Here is a 16276-nt window from a genome sequence, read left to right on the forward strand (position 1 = left end):
AGATTCCCGATTCCGATTAATCGTCCCAACACTAATATATATATATATATATATATATATATATATATATATATATATATATAAGTAGGTTGTAGTTTGCTTGAAGCATTGTTGAAGAAAATTATAAGATAAAATTAAAAGCCAAGAACAATGCGAGATTTTTTTTTTATATAGAGTAAAATTAAATGCAAACAAAAGAAATAAATTTCTTTTTTTGTTGTTGTTTGTTTTTTCTTTTTCACACAAATTTTAACTCTAAACAACAGTAATTTTTTTTTTTTTTCTGTTGTATTCAATGGTGTTGTAAATCTCAATATATTTCAGACTTATTAATAAGTAAGTTTTACTCTATATAAAAAAAAAATCTCGCATTGTTCTTGGCTTTTAATTTTATCTTATAATATATATATATATATATATATATGGTGCCCGGAAAACTCGTCCATTGTTGAATAAATATCGATTGATAACACATTTTATGATCGCTAAAAGATATTGTTTTCAAAGAGGACTACACACACTGCATAATATTAAAAAAAAAAAACAATTATTTGTTTACCGTTTTAAAAAAAGATAAAATTAATTTTTCTAAGTGTTCGTTTTCTACCTAGCTTTGTAACTTTAGTGGTTTAACTTATTTTAAAGCGTTTATTCAGTAAAAAAAAAGAAAAGAAAAAAGTAGTGTAAAGTGTTACTTTAGAACAAAAAAAAAATGTCCGACAGGAGAGGATCACATTTTGAGCCTCGATCATCCAAAGAAAATAAATTTTAATATTTTTTAAATATAATTTAGGAATGGGGATTTTTTTTCTTTCTTGCTATGTTGTACAGGTGACTCGCTAGGTGTATCAGAATCAGCCATTAAAAATGCTGTATATGAACTTGAATAAATCAACTTACTATCTTTCGAAGCTTATAACTACTTGAAAAATGTAATTCAAACCCTAACGTTTTTTTCAATTAAAGTAGCAAAGATCAAATTTAAAAAAAAAAAATAACATGTTTAATAGCCAATTATGCAATATTTGTTTTTTTAAATCGGTTTTCTTTAAAAGATTTAAAGAAAATCAACAAAATTTTACTTAGTTCGATTATAAAAAATATACATAACTTCCAAAAAATTCTATTCAATGTGTACTTCCATTGTTCATTGTTAAGAATTTATCCATATTTATACTTATATTCCATGTCCTTTTTAAATAAAATACTTTTTTAAACAAGGATTCAAAAAAAAAAATTTTAAAAATGCGAACTCAGATTTATTGACTGTTCAAATAAAGGGAGATAAATCTGACTTTTTTCGCGATTATCTTACGGTGACTTATAAATGCCAGAATTAATATTTCTTTTTATTGCATACTGTTAACCAAAATTAGTATTTTAGGACCTCCGTAGATGAAAAAAGGCACACATTCACTTATAAGTTTTTGCCGTTAAACAAAAAATCCAGTCTAATGAAATACACGAGTTTTTGATTATTATATCTTATTTCTACTTTATTGAGTGAATTTTTTTTAAATATCTAAAAAAAGAAAACATTGAATGAAATAGAAAAAATTACCGTCAGCCTCCAGTATTTACTTGACGATATAAGCATAACATGAGCTTTCACTTTATAAAGAAAAAAATCAACGTGGTTTAAAAAAAAAAAAATTTACACTTTGGACTTTACAGGTAAATTTAAAAAAACACTTTTTTATTTTAAATTACAATATTTTATTTATTGATCTTTTATCTTCAATTTGTGATATATAAAACTTTGGTGAGTAAATTATTTAAATTTTAAAGACATTTCAAAATGGTGTGAGGGTGAATTAAAAAAAAAAAGTTTGTCTAAAATATTATATTCGGTTTATTGGAGAGAGCATAAAATTTCACATTGACCCTGAAAATATCGTAAAAATTGAACTAATAGAAAAATTGATAGATTTTTAAAGTTTAAAAATTGAAAAAAATTCACTCGTAAAATTCAATTGATTTCATACGTAAAAAAAATGGCTGGTTGAACGTGCACCGGCACTTTGTAAACACTGTTTGTTTGTTTTTTAAATAAAAAATAATATTTCTATAATTTTTTAAACAGCTTTAATAGTTTATTTTTTAAGTATATTCCATACAGAAAATAAACAACCCACTTTAAAAAAGAGAAATTACGAATTTTTTTTATATTTTATTCAGTTTTCTGTTAGGAGTGTCAAAAATTCCCCCCAAATTCGAATACACCTAGTGACTCGCTAATTTCGTTTCGCTAAAATTTACGTTCCCTTCCACTTTTTTTTTTTCTTTCGCGTCTGCCATGTTGCAGACTAATGAAGTCAACATTGCTTGAATTTTAATATTTTTAAAATATAATAGGGGGGGGGGGCTTTATTAAAAAAACTATATCCCCTCAAAAAACAAACAAAAAAAAAACGAAATTAAAGATTCTTGATAAGCGGGAGTAGAATTTTCGATAAAATAAATTAATAAATTTCTTTATTGATTACTTTTTTCTTAATGATTGATTTAAAATTTTGAAGTAAAAATAAAAAAAATAAAAATGACTTTACGAGAGATTTTCAACACACGGCCCCTCTCTCACCCACAAAAATGTTTCGCTTTTTATTACAATTTTTATATTTCTAGCGTTTAGGCATTACAGTTTATTTTAACAATATTTTTGTAGCAATAAAAATGATAAAAAAACAATAAACAGGGGTAGGTTCGATTCTTCTTTGGAATTGTCCGGTACTTTTTTTGTTTTGTTTTGGTTTTGTAATTCTATTAATTTTTTGTTTTTGTTTTTGAGAGAACAATAAATGTTGATAATTGATAAAATTATATTTTATCGAAACTACTTCCGTTTATCAAGAATCTTTAATTTTTTTTTTTTGTTTGTTTTGTTTTGAAAAACTCTATATCCTTAAATTATATTTAAAAATATTCAAAGTTATTTTCTTTTGGAAAGTAGGGGCTCTTTAAAACTAAATCTCCCTCAGTATTTTCTTTAATTTTCTATTTTTGAGCGATTATCAAGACCCCCCCTAAGATGTGATCCCTCTCATGTCGGACATTATTTCTTGTTTTCACGTAACACTCTACACTACTTATTTTCTTATTGAATAAACGCTTTAAAATTAGTTAAACCATTAACAACTTAGTCAGCTAGGTAGAAAAATCTATTTTACCCTTTTTAAAATAGTAAATAAGTATAAATATTAAAAAAAATATATTATGCGGTCTGTAGTTTCTTTTTTGAACTAAATAAATGCTTTAAAATAAATTAAACCACTAACAACTTAGCCAGCTAGGTAGAAAACGAACACTTAGAAAATCGATTTTATCTTTTTTAAAAACAGTAAACAAGTGAAAATATATTTTTTTTAAATATTAGGGGGGTGTAGTCTCTTAAAAACAATATCTACTTCAAGAACGGTCACAAAATGTGTTTTCAATCGATATTTATTCAATAATGGACCAATTTTCCTAACTAGCAAAAATGGATGAGTCTGTGAACAGTTAATAAAAGTTTATGGAAGCAGGAACAAGGAAAAGAGCAGAAGAGAGAGACGGACAAAGAGAGAGAGAGAGAGAGAGAGAGGCGAGGCGAGGCGAAACTGGGGGGGGGGGCACTTAATCCAAAATGCTAAGTTTCTACCCACATAAACAATACGTCAATAGAACTGTGTCATAATAAAATTAAAACGATCACTGAATTAGAAAACAAGTATGAACGAATAGTGACTTAATGAAATTAACCTTAGGACGCCGATTGTATACACCTGATCAGTACACATTAGATAGCTGTTGTATTTTATTCTTTATATGGCGTTTTAATCTCATTCTCAGTACGAAATGCCTCAACATATTGATTTTATTAAAATAAGATGAAGATAATATTTTTAATGAAACTAAATAAGTTCTTAAAATTCTAATGTACTTTTTTTTAAGTAATCGCTGCCTGCCAGTTGTTATCTTCTTATATCCAAAATATCGTTTACAAAACTTTTCAGTTCTTTTAAAAGTTTGGGTTTGTATTACTGTACACATAGATTCGAAAAAGTTGTCAAAAAACAAATATATAACAAATAAATGTTATCAAAGGCAAGATAAGTTACTTTTCTACCAAACTGGATATATTTTTCGTGTTTTTATTCAATGTAACATGTTTATTCAGCTCGAAAACCATACAGTGTTTACCGATGTATTGGAACATTCAAGATGGCGTCTTATTCCCTCTTTAACACGGTAAGTGTGGGAAAAGATGTTATAAATAAAAAACCGGATAAAATACTGTTAAAAACTCGCTCAATATATGTTACCGTGACATAGGTTGACATATATTCGGCGGGTTTTTAATAGTATTTTGTATAGTTTTTTATTTATAACACCTTTTTCCATACTTACGGTGTTAAAGAGGGTGTGAGACGCCATCTTGAATTTTCGAATACATCGGTAAACACTATGTTTTTCGAACTGAATAAATATGTTACCTTGAATAAAAACACAAAAAATATATCCAGTTTGGCAGAAAAGTAACTTATCTTGCCTTTGATAACATTTATTTGTTATATATTTGTTTTTTGACAACTTTTTCGAATCTATGTGTACAGTAATACAAACCCAAAAGTTTTAATAATATTTGATGAATGCGGAAAGAAAATTTAATAAAGGAAAATTAATAAAGGAAAATTATTAAAACATTACAAATCGATAAATAATTTAAGAATAATAAATAGAAAATGGCAGCGAATGGTAAAACTTTGCACATAAGTTGATTTTAAATGCAGATTAAAACTCCGATGTTACTCCCTCCACCGGAAAAAAAAATGTGGGATCATTTTCGGATATAAAATTTAACGAAAAATTATCCATTTTAGAGCTGTTAACCATTTTTTCTTTTTTTTTGTTTTTTTTTTTTGTTATGGGAGATAAATCTGGTGTCTTGGAGAGAGGTGAGAGCAATCCCATATTACTTTTTAGACGATTACGTGTGGTTTTATAAGTTTGTTAGTCAATCTTTAGTGTTAACAAAATAGTTTATAACTGTAAAAAGTTAGAATTGCACCAAAATGGATCACTCCGTTAAATTTACACGATCCCCAACTTTAAATTCCAAAATAACCTCGTGTTGGAGGGGGGGGAGGTTTTGAATGAAGATTACATGAATAAAAAAAGTAGATTCTCATCTGGAGAAAAAAAGTAGCCGAAGGTAAGGTGTTAATCTACAAATTTACCAAAAATTAATTCGACGTGCATTTATCAAGGTTCCCTATCAGTAAGAGATGTACGTGCAAAAGATGTGTTAGCTTTAAAGTTTTATCACCACAGATTTCGACAAAAACGGTATTTGCTCTACAATTGAAATAAAAGATTTTCTTTATGAAAGTTAAGATAAGTTTGTCTTGTTTTATTAGTAGTATTGATAACTTTCAAAATAAAAATAACGTATAAAAAGCTTTCATACAAGACAAATCTAAAAGTATAAATTAATTTGGCTAGTCAGAATAACGTACTCATTATCTTCATCAGGAGCAGCAGCAACGTGCACTATGAACAATGACGTCATCCAGCCCAGCTCGCCCCGGTGCGACTCGTCTTATTCATTTTCTGACTATTTTTCGTTTCATGAATCACCGACGGCGTATTTCTTGTGTTAGTCATAGACAAGTAGAGAAAGGAAAAAATCCTCTACAACATATTCCAATTTCAGGAATTAAAGGAAAATTCGTATCCTTTAGCAAAATATAGATTTAAAAAATCGTTTGATTTTATTAAAACTTTACAATATTATTCCAAAAACACACCCAATATTTATGTAGTAAGTTATAAGCACTGGTTAGATCCCCACCCCCCACTAAAAAAAAAAATCTGTAATCTTAATAAAACAGACAATGTGTCCGTGTTTCTCGTCTATACGTAACCTTTTATAAATACACGTTGCAGTTTGAAATAAATAGAATGAAAAACCAAAACGAAAATTTATTTTTGTCCCAATCCATAGTGCCCTTTTTGGGGAGCTGGACTTTCTTCAACATTAAAAACTAACCTTGTGTCTGCCCTCTTGGGGAAACAGGAGTACCGCTTTCATAAAAAGTGGTACTCCCCCTCTCCTTTTTTTTTTTTTTTCGGCGAATTATTATCGAATGGGCATTAGTCTGCCAGATTATTAAAAAAGAAATTTTAGTCAATATTTAAATATTTGTAGGAGGTGCTGAGCAGTGCTCCTCAGTTTCTAATGCAACGTTCTAATAAATCGATCACCGACTTTAGAACCACTCAAGGCCAAATTTCCCGAATTTAACATTTTTTTTTTTTTTTTAATTTCGCTTTTTTACGTAATCTCCGAAAAAAGGCTACACTTGCGAAATTTGGCCTAAAAACGTCGATAAATGGATAATAGATTTACTAGAACATTGCATTAGAAACTGAGGACCGTCTACAAATATTTAAGTACTGACTTTAAAAAAATACTGATAGTCTGGTAGACTAGTGTCCATTCGATAATAATCCATTGAAAAAATTGAAAATAAGGACGAAAATAAAAGCACAACGGCCACACTGCTTCCAAACTTGCATCTCTATTTACCATCATATTTTCAGTACTTTTTTCTTCACTAAGCCATCCATCAGGGCAACCCGGTTTGACATAGCTTGTAAACAATGTTTTTCTTTCCCGTATTCATACGATTACTAGGCGGACCTATACGAAAGTGCCCGCCCTTTAAAATGCATGTTATTACTTTTTTCTTTTTAAACTCCCCCCCCCCGACGATTATTATAAATGACTTAACTATCATATTAGCAGAAAAAAAAATGTAAAAAATAAATTTAATGACTTAAGGTGATTTCACAGAAACAGTAAACGACGTAATAATGAAGAGTTACTTTTTTATATATATATTAAAAAAAAAAAAAAGTGCTCACTTTGCGCGTACAACAATGGCCACCATTTATAACGAACGTATCGCATTTAAATTTTCCGTAAATAAGTAGTTTTCCGGATATTAAGCAATGTAATTCTTGATATTGTAAGTGGTGGCTATTGTACGCATAAATTTTTGACGCGCGCAGCAAAAAAAAAAAAAATAAATAAATAATTAAAAAAATCGTACGCTTGCGCATACAACAATGGCCACCACTTACAACATCAAGAATTACATTGCTTAATATCCGGAAAACTACTTATTTGCGGAAAATTTAAATTCGATATTCGTTTTCAGCATACCCCAAAAACCTAATTTTTTTTTTAAAGTAAAATGTTAAGGTGGAAACAGTTTTATAAATATGGACAAATCTGGCCACCGTTAGTTGGTAAAGAAATAGACAGGTAGCAAAATTGCTACTAGCAATGAAGTAGAACGTTATAGCGAGAAAGTGAACCCACTTCTTAAAAGTCATTACATTATTTTTCTCAAAATTTTTTCTGCTAATATGGTACTTAAGTCCGATCTGATAATCGTCAAAAAAAAAAAAAGAAAATGGAGGGAGGGGGACACGCATTTTTATGGAGTAGGCACTCGTACAGGCCCACCCCCACCGATTACTGCATTTTATTTTTCTCTACTCCCAAGACGTTCTTGGTTTTCAGATCAAAGTGTAGTATCTTTTCTTCAGATACTACACTTCAATTTCTTGTTCTGTCAATGGAGAAGCAATCCTTTTCCTTCGCAACTGAACTGGGACAATTTTTAATTTTGTTCTTTTTCTCTACATTAAAAAACAACCCTGGTATCTAACCCTGTCCTGTGGGGAGGCATTGTAAATAGGTACTCTCAAGATAAGTTGTTTTTGTTGTTGTTAATGCGTACCTTAATTAAAAGAAAATAGTTGATTCATTCAATTTCTTTAAGTTTAAAAATGTTCATAATTTCACAAACCCTTAGTTATTGTTCTTTAATTTTCTATTATAAACTACCTAATAATGATAAATATTAGGGGCATAACAATAATAGCGAACAAAAGAAAAGAGTAAAAAAAAGTAAGTAAACAAATGTTACCAAAGGCAAACCTGGATAAGTTTTTGGTGTTTTAACGTATTTTAAAGCAGAAACTGTCCGCAACGAACGTTAACGATACCACATGAGACATGACCAGTTTGGCAGTTTGCTCATTAAATTATTAACTAAAGCAAACTTATAAAATAAGTAATTTGGTTGATAAAACTTCAATATAACCGATTATTTAAATGGATCCAGTTAACAAGAATTTATTACCATTTGATTTAAAAATAACGATTTCGTAATCAGTCGAAAATTTCATATCTGTGGGCTGGGCCGCCCACCCACAGATATGAAATTTTTTAAAAGAAAATGTTCAATAGAAAATTTTATGTACACAGAGAAAGAAAGCAACAATATTTACATCTAAACTAAACCCTGGCCGGCCTTGTAGTTTGATACTGAGAGCAGTGTTCAAAAAGTTCTTATACGAGTTTGTAACTAAACAATGTTTACTAAACATTTTGGCTGCCGGACCGAATTTAGGATCTCGACCGCCACTGAATTATGAGGAGAAATCGAATTTAAGGTAGAGTAGCCAAACCAGACATTGTCGGTCCTAGAATTAATTCTGATGGCCCTTTTTGTCTTCGTTTAGTTCAAGGCCTCCCTATTGCCTTCGTTCAATATCACGTGCGATGTAAAGAAGCAGGAACACGTGTTTTTGTTTTTATTTTAACATTTTTTTAGAATTCGAGATTATTTATATTTTGGTAAATCGGTACTTATGCATAATTCAGACCGTGCTATTTTCAGATAGGATTTTCAAATTAGACAAGATACCGTAAAATTGAATGTGTTAAAATTGTTAGGTGAAAATACAGGACAGTGTTTAAAAAAAAAAAAAAACTCCCATGTGAAGAAAACCTTAATATTTCAGCACGGTTTGTATTTCGCGTAAGTACCATTAAAATTAATCAAAATTAATTATTTTCTGAAAATGAACTTGTTTGAACATTTTAGCCAAGTTTTTTTTTTTTTTTTTTTTTTTTTTGCGATAAACACCGTTCAGGAGTTATAAAATTTTCATGAAAAGAACCTACATCCAAAATGTTTTTTGTACATGTAATCTTCGTGTTAGTACTTTAATAATCAAAATTAATTTTGAAAAGCAATCTCTAAATTTACATTTTACAAAAAGGCCATTGTTAGCTAAGTTTTATATTTTCTAAAATAAGTTTATTCTAATTTTAATTTGCTTTAAAATAATTTAAGACAAAAATAAAATAATTCGAGAATAAACAAAAGTTTATTCAACTGTGAAATCAATTTGGAAATAAATAAGACGACTATTTATTTTCGAAACGATCAGTTCTACTCGATATACAGCGAACAACGACTGTAAAGAGCAAAACATCAAATTTGAAATTCGTAAGAAATAAAATCATAACCAAGGGCTGTCCGCAAAAGAAATCTATCAAAACATTCTAAGATTTAAGTTATATATTTTGATCCCAATCTATTTTTCATAAAATTATATTTAACTGAAAAAAAAAGAAAGAAAGAAAATAAAAAAGAAACTGATCTCGTTTGAACAGGTGCGTTCAAAGAAATTCGGCACTTGTGCAGTTTTTAACATTCCCAACCAAACTTAAGACGCCATTCTTAACACCTAAAATGAAAACAATTTGCTTGGGAAAGCTAAACTGTACTAGTACCTAAACGTTTATGAATGAAAATAATTTCCACGTGTAGAGACGAAACGCTTAAGTTTATAACTAATTTATTTTCAACTACAAAAATCGAAAATTAAACACTTCTAATGTTACCAATCGTGTGAAAAATGCTGATGTACCAGTGTACCAGTATTTTGTTTAATTTTTGATTTTGGAGCGATTATCGAGGGTCCAAATGACTAGCTTGTTTTTTCTCGATCTAATTCAAACTTTAATACTTTAAAATGAGTTAAAACACACACACACACACACACACACACACACACACAAAAAAAAAAACTTATCGATGTAGGTAGCGTAATTTAGTTTACATTTGGTAACAATTTGTATATTTATTTTTTTTTTACCATTTTTTTGGGGGGGGGCTCTTGTTAAAAAAATACCCTACATTCAAAGAAGTGAAGTCTGAAAAAGTTTTAGTTTTAAACTTATCTACAAAAAGATAAGAACGCTTCGTAGAATTAAAACAATTACTAACTGCATGTAAGTATAAAGGAAAGAAAAAAACTTTCACTGAGTAGGGCTTACTTGAACATATCCTCAATTTGCACTTACTTTGTAGTCAGTGTAATTGAACCTTTTTATTATATCGTTTCTTCTGACTTTTATAAAATTTTTATAAATACCAAAAGGATATTTTTTTAAACTACAGATAATTCTCAGTTACCAGGTTCAAAAACTTGTTTTATTTTAACGCCAAATTTATTGTAACTATCGTTTTAATGCCCCCCCCCTTTTCTTAAAACTCTTAAGTAAATAATTTTGCCTTGAAAACTAGAGTAGCGCGCGCGAGACCAAATGACTTTTTTTTAATGAATTAAAAAAAACAAACAAATCAAACTAATTCGAGAAAGGCTGATTTTAAGTGCTGACTTAAAGGATGCCAAGTTTCTGAACCAAAATATTTTAGACATTAAAAAAAAAAACTAAGTGATGTAAACTTATGATTAAAAAATATAAATAAAATATAGTATTTGTTTATAACACATGTTTATATCGATTTCACTCACGGCACACTCGTTCTCAAGTTTAAATATACAAAAAAAACACAAAAAAACTTACTTATCTCAGAAGAGAATAAAAACTACACGCGTCTTTCTCTGTCGGAGTAGATTTATAACTTTGAACAGCAACGAAGAAAAATTCCAAACGACATGACTAATTGTGAAATGAAAAACAGTGTTTATGACTAACAACAAGGAAGAGGTGCAGGTCGGGGAGAAGGCGCCTTCGTCTTCTCAACATACAGTCTCTCTTTCACACACACACACACACACGATGACTATACCGCCGATCAAATTCAACCCCATCCACTCACACTCGTAGGTAGAAGAGAAAAACATGACACACAATGGGAGAGGGTTATAAAATGGAGAGAGAAAGAAGAAGGAAAGAGAAAAGAGAGAGAAAGAAGAAGGAAAGAGAAAAGAGAGAGAAAGAAGAAGGAAAGAGAAAAGAGAGAGAAAGAAGAAGGAAAGAGAAAAGAGAGAGAAAGAAGGAAAGAGAAAAGAGAGAGAAAGAAGGAAAGAGAAAAGAGAAAGAAGAAGGAAAGAGAAAAGAGAAAGAAGAAGGAAAGAGAAAAGAGAGAGAAAGAAGAAGGAAAGAGAAAAGAGAGAGAAAGAAGAAGGAAAGAGAAAAGAGAGAGAAAGAAGAAGGAAAGAGAAAAGAGAGAGAAAGAAGGAAAGAGAAAAGAGAGAGAAAGAAGGAAAGAGAAAAGAGAGAGAAAGAAGAAGGAAAGAGAAAGTAGAAGGAGAGGAGAGAGAAAAGAAGGAAAGAAAGAGAGGAGAGGGAAAGAGAAAAGAGGAGGGAAAGAGAGAAGAGGGGGAAGAGAAAAAAAGAGATGAAGGGGAGAAGAAAGGAGAAAAGGGAGAAACGGAAGGGAAAGGAGAGGAAAGAGAAAGATAGAGGAAAAAGCGAAAGGGATGAGAAAGATATAGGAGAGATATAGGAGGGAGAGGGATAAGAGAGAATAGGAGCGAGTGATTGGTCTGACGAAGCCAGTGCGTCACACTCATGACACATTTTCTATTTTGAGGTAAGACACCCTCTTTATAGCTTTATTATTTATATATTTTTACTATTTTTACATTGAGAGAGGGGGGAAGCAATAAAAACGGTAAGGACGAAATATAAATTAAGATGTTTGTATTAAGTATTAGCTAAAGATGCTGATGCTTTTAGTTTTTATAAAAAGTATATGACACACTTCTTTTATTGTTTTTAAAAATAAAAGTAAAAAATTGTACTAATTAACTTTTGCTGTCACAAAACATCATTTCAAAAAGAACAAAAAGAAAACATTAACACTATTTCTCATTTTAGCAAAACAATAATTATCGATAATGGCATTAAAAAAGCAATATTTTTAATTGGAATCCGTACCAGGATGTTAGACATAAGGTCAGGTGTGGTTTTGAGAAGCCATCTGACTCGGATAAGTGCATTCTGACTTGGAAAAAATGCCTAAGCAGCCCCCCCCCCCCGTTGACGTTCTCCAGAAGAGATGGCCCAGACAATTAGCAATAAACTAAGCACTTTTCAGTAAATTGGTGAAGCTTAGAATAACGAACCTCCTAGAACTAAACATATATATATGTTCAATCTTAGGAGACACAGTGTATATTACTTTAGAAAATGTTATTTAAACAAGCAATGTGTCTCCAATATGAATAGTATTTTTTTTTTAAGATCTTTACAAGCAAAAATAATTTTTACAAATCCAATAGGAAACAAATTTTGCTCAAATCAATCCTAATTTATATTTAAAATATTTGCATTCATCTAAATATTTTATTAAAATTTAAAACAATAAGTTGTATAGTGATCTTTAGTTGAATTTTTACGTTTTCAAGGTATCAAATATTAGAATCTCAAATTCAGAGAACATTACATATACTGAGAAATAAACAAAAATAATATTAATAAGACGTCAAATACGAGGGTTGTTCCAAAAGTAAAGCGTCCTATTTTTTAACTCAAAAAGTTGAAGAACTATGAGAGGTACTATTAAATCGAGCAACTTTTCGTGTGCCAGAATTTATTTTTCTACATAGTAACCATCATTCTCAATGCACTTTTGTCAAGAATTCAATAACGCATCTTTGCTTGTGACGTACGTCCATGACAAGGTTGTTTCTTAGGGTATCATACCGAGATGAAACTTTCAGGTCATGAATGCATAAGTTCAGTCACAAAAACAATGTGATTTGCAATCCACAATATGAGGCATCACTTTTGGAATGTCCCTCGTATGTTCTAAGATGTCTTCATGGTTGCTGGAATCGTGGAGCGAATGAGAAAGAAAAATTAAAACGAGTGACTAATCATCTTCTTTGACAACAATCAAATATATAGGTTAGGTTTTAGAGTGATCAAAATAATGTGTAAGACGAAGACAAAAGAATACGGTAAAACAATAGGAGTATTGGTGTCAGACTTACTTGAGAGAGAGAGAGAGAGAGAGAGAGAGAGAGAGAGAGAGAGAGAGAGAGAGAGAGAGAGAGACAAAAGAGAATGAGAGAGAGAGAATGAGAGAGACAAAAGAGAATGAGAGAGAGAGACAAAAAAAGAATTAGAGAGATAGAGACAGACAAAAGAGAATGAGAGACAAAAGAGAATGGGTGATGAGAGTGTCAGAGACAAAAAGAATGATGGAGAGAGAGAGAAAAAGAGAATGAGAGAGAGGGACAAAAAAAAGAATTAGAGAGATAGAGAGACAAAAGAGAACGATAGAGAGAGACAAAAAGAGAATGAGAGAGAGTGAGAGACAAAAAGAGAATGAGAGAGAGAGAGAGACAAAAAGAGAATAAGAGAGAGAGGGACAAAAAGAGAATGAGAGAGAGAGAGAGAGAGAGAGAGAGAGAGACAAACAGAATGAGAGAGAGTGAGAGAGACAAACAAAGAATGAGAGTGAGAGAGACAAAAGAGAATGAGAGAGAGGGACAAAAAAAAAGAATTAGAGAGAGAGAGAGACAAAAGAGAACGATGGAGAGAGAGAAAAAGAGAATGAGAGAGAGAAAGAGACAAAAAAAAGAATTAGAGAGATAGAGAGAGACAAAAAGAGAATGAGAGAGAGTGAGAGACAAAAAGAGAATGAGAGAGAGAGAGACAAAAAGAGAATGAGAGAGAGAGAGAGACAAAAAGAGAATGAGAGAGAGACAAACAGAATGAGAGAGAGTGAGAGAGACAAACAAAGAATGAGAGTGAGAGAGACAAAAGAGAATGAGAGTGAGAGAGAGAAAAGAGAATGAGAGAGAAAAGAGAATGAGAGAGAGAGAGAAAGAGAATGAGAGAGAGAGAGAGAAAGAGAATGAGAGAGAGAAAAAAGAATTAGAGAGATAGAGAGAGACAAAAAGAATGAGAGATAGAGAGAGACAAAAGAGAATGAGAGAGAGAGAGACAAAAGAGAATGAGAGACAAAAGAGAATGAGAGAGAGAGACAAAAGAGAATGAGAGAGAGATAAAAAGAGAATGAGTGAGAGATAAAAAGAGAATTAGAGAGAGATAAAAAGAGAATGAGAGAGAGAGAGAATGAGAGAGAGAGACAAAAAAGAATTAGAGAGATAGAAACAAAAGAGAATGAGAGAGAGACAAAAAGAGAATGAGAGAGAGACAAAAGAGAGTGAGAGAGAGAAAAGAGAATGAGAGTGAGAGAGACAAAAAGAGAATGAGAGAGAGAGAGAGACAAAATGAGATTGAGAGAGAGAGACAAACAGGGAATGAGAGAGAGTGAGAGAGACAAAAGAGAATGAGAGAGAGACAAAAGAGAATGAGAGAGAGATACAAAAGAGAATGAGAGAGATACAAAAGAGAATGAGAGAGAGAGAGACAAAAAGAGAATGAGAGAGAGAGACAAAAAGAGAATGAGAAACAAAAAGAGAATGAGAGAGAGAGAGACAAAAAGAGAATGAGAGAGAGAGACAAAAAGAGAATGAGAGAGAGACAAAAGAGAGTGAGAGAGAAAGAGAATGAGAGACAAAAAGAGAATGAGAGAGAAAGAGACAAAAGAAAATGAGAGATGCGGGGCAAGAGACAGACAAGAGAGAAAGAGAATTATGAAAAAGGAGCAAAAGACAAGAGAGTGAGAGAGAGAGAGGTGTGAGGAAAGAGAGAAAGATAAAAGAGTATAGAGACAATAGAAACGAGAGAAGAAAAACAAAAAAAATAACAGAAAAGATGAGAGAATGAGCGAGACAAGAGAAAAAGAGAGACAAAACAAAGAGAGAGATGAGGAAAAGACAAAAGAGAGAGAACTGAAAGAAAGAGGAATAGAGACAAGACGGCGGGAGATGAAAGAAAGACAAAAAGGAACAAGACGAGAGAGAGAGAGAGAGAGAGAGAGAGAGACAAAAAGAGGCGAAAGACACAAGACAGATGAGAGAGACTTGAGAAAGAAACATAAGAGAGAGAAGAGAAAGAGAGAAATGAAAAAGATGAGAGGGAGAGACGACAGGGAGAGACAAGGGGAAGAAATGATAGAGAGACAAGGGAGAGGGAAATGAGAGAGCCAAAAAATGACGAGAGAGATGAAAAAGACGAGAGAGATGAAAAAGAGGCGACAGAAAAACGAAAGAGAAGAGAGAGAGAGAAAAACGAAAGAGAAGAAAAACGATAGAGAGAGAGAGAGAGAGAGAGAGAGAGAGAGAGAGAGAGAGAGAAACACAAGAGAGATGAATGATATACGAAAAAGAAAGGAGGGATGGCTGAAAGAAATTTACGAAAGAGAGAAACGAGAATGATATACAAAAGAAGAGGCAATAAACATTTAAAATTAATGCGTTTTAACTGTTTTTATTTATTTTTTTACACTAGTAATGTTTCAATTCCATATTTACAACGAAAGTTGGCTAAAATCAGTTTTTTTTTCTCTTTACTTTGCTAAAATATTTAAGCTAGAGTTTTTGAGTTTTAGTTGGCACTTCTGTGTTTTAGATTTTCATTTTTGGAAGAGCTCGATTCAGGGCAAAGGGCAACAATCACAACGGAACTTTTGCAGAAATTTTTGCAAGATCAAAACAAATACAATGACACAAGAGAAGGCGTTAATTACCGGAATATTTATTGAATTAAACGAGAATTTTCTTTTAACAAACACTCTCTTTGTATTGTTTTCTTTTTTTTAAATTTTTGTAATAAATTAATTACGAAATAAATTAAAACAACAAACCAGGTAAATTAAGATTTCTAAATAATTTTAAAAACGGTCAATAATGGAAAAAAAAAACCCAATCTTTTTTATAACAGTTCTGTATTTTACATTTTCATTTTTAAAAGAGCTCGATTCAGGGCAAGGGGCAACAATCACTACAGAAGTTTTGCAAAAAGTTTTTTTGAAGATTAAAACAATTACAGTAACACAAAAGAAAGCATTAATTACCGGAACATTTATTGAATTAAACGAATTTTTTTTAACAAACACTTTCTTTGCATTGTTTTTTTTTTAATTTTCATAATAAATTAATTACGAAATAAATTAAAACAAACAATTACCAGGTAAATTAAGATTTCTAAATAATTTAAAAAACGGTCACTAATGGAAAAAAAAAAGATCTTTTTTTATAACAGTTTTTGTAATAAATTAATATTTTTAATATTATTTCTGCTTTAGAGTTGCATGTATCG

General features: G+C 30.9%; 1 protein-coding gene and 1 long non-coding RNA gene across 5 annotated transcripts in view; one reads left to right on the plus strand and one right to left on the minus strand.

Moving 5' to 3' along the window:
* Positions 1-16276, minus strand: part of LOC145268174 (uncharacterized) — a 96354-nt gene that overhangs the window by 52388 nt on the left and 27690 nt on the right. The window contains exon 1 of one of the 4 annotated variants that reach the window (XM_080123388.1): positions 10718-10932. The exons of the other annotated variants lie outside the window; for them this stretch is intronic. The gene's annotated coding sequence lies outside the window, so the exon portion shown is untranslated. Of the gene's footprint in view, positions 1-10717; positions 10933-16276 lie in introns of those variants that run through there. 4 annotated transcript variants of the gene reach the window in all.
* Positions 11553-16276, plus strand: part of LOC145268175 (uncharacterized) — a 29830-nt gene continuing 25106 nt past the window's right edge. Inside the window, exon 1 of the long non-coding RNA XR_013864858.1 lies at positions 11553-11690. This is a non-coding gene — a long non-coding RNA (uncharacterized LOC145268175). The remainder of the gene's footprint in view (positions 11691-16276) is intronic.

This window comes from Euprymna scolopes, chromosome 43, assembly GCF_053919585.1.
Source record: "Euprymna scolopes isolate OS-2025 chromosome 43, ASM5391958v1, whole genome shotgun sequence".
In the NCBI taxonomy this organism is placed as follows: Eukaryota; Metazoa; Mollusca; class Cephalopoda; order Sepiida; family Sepiolidae; genus Euprymna; species Euprymna scolopes.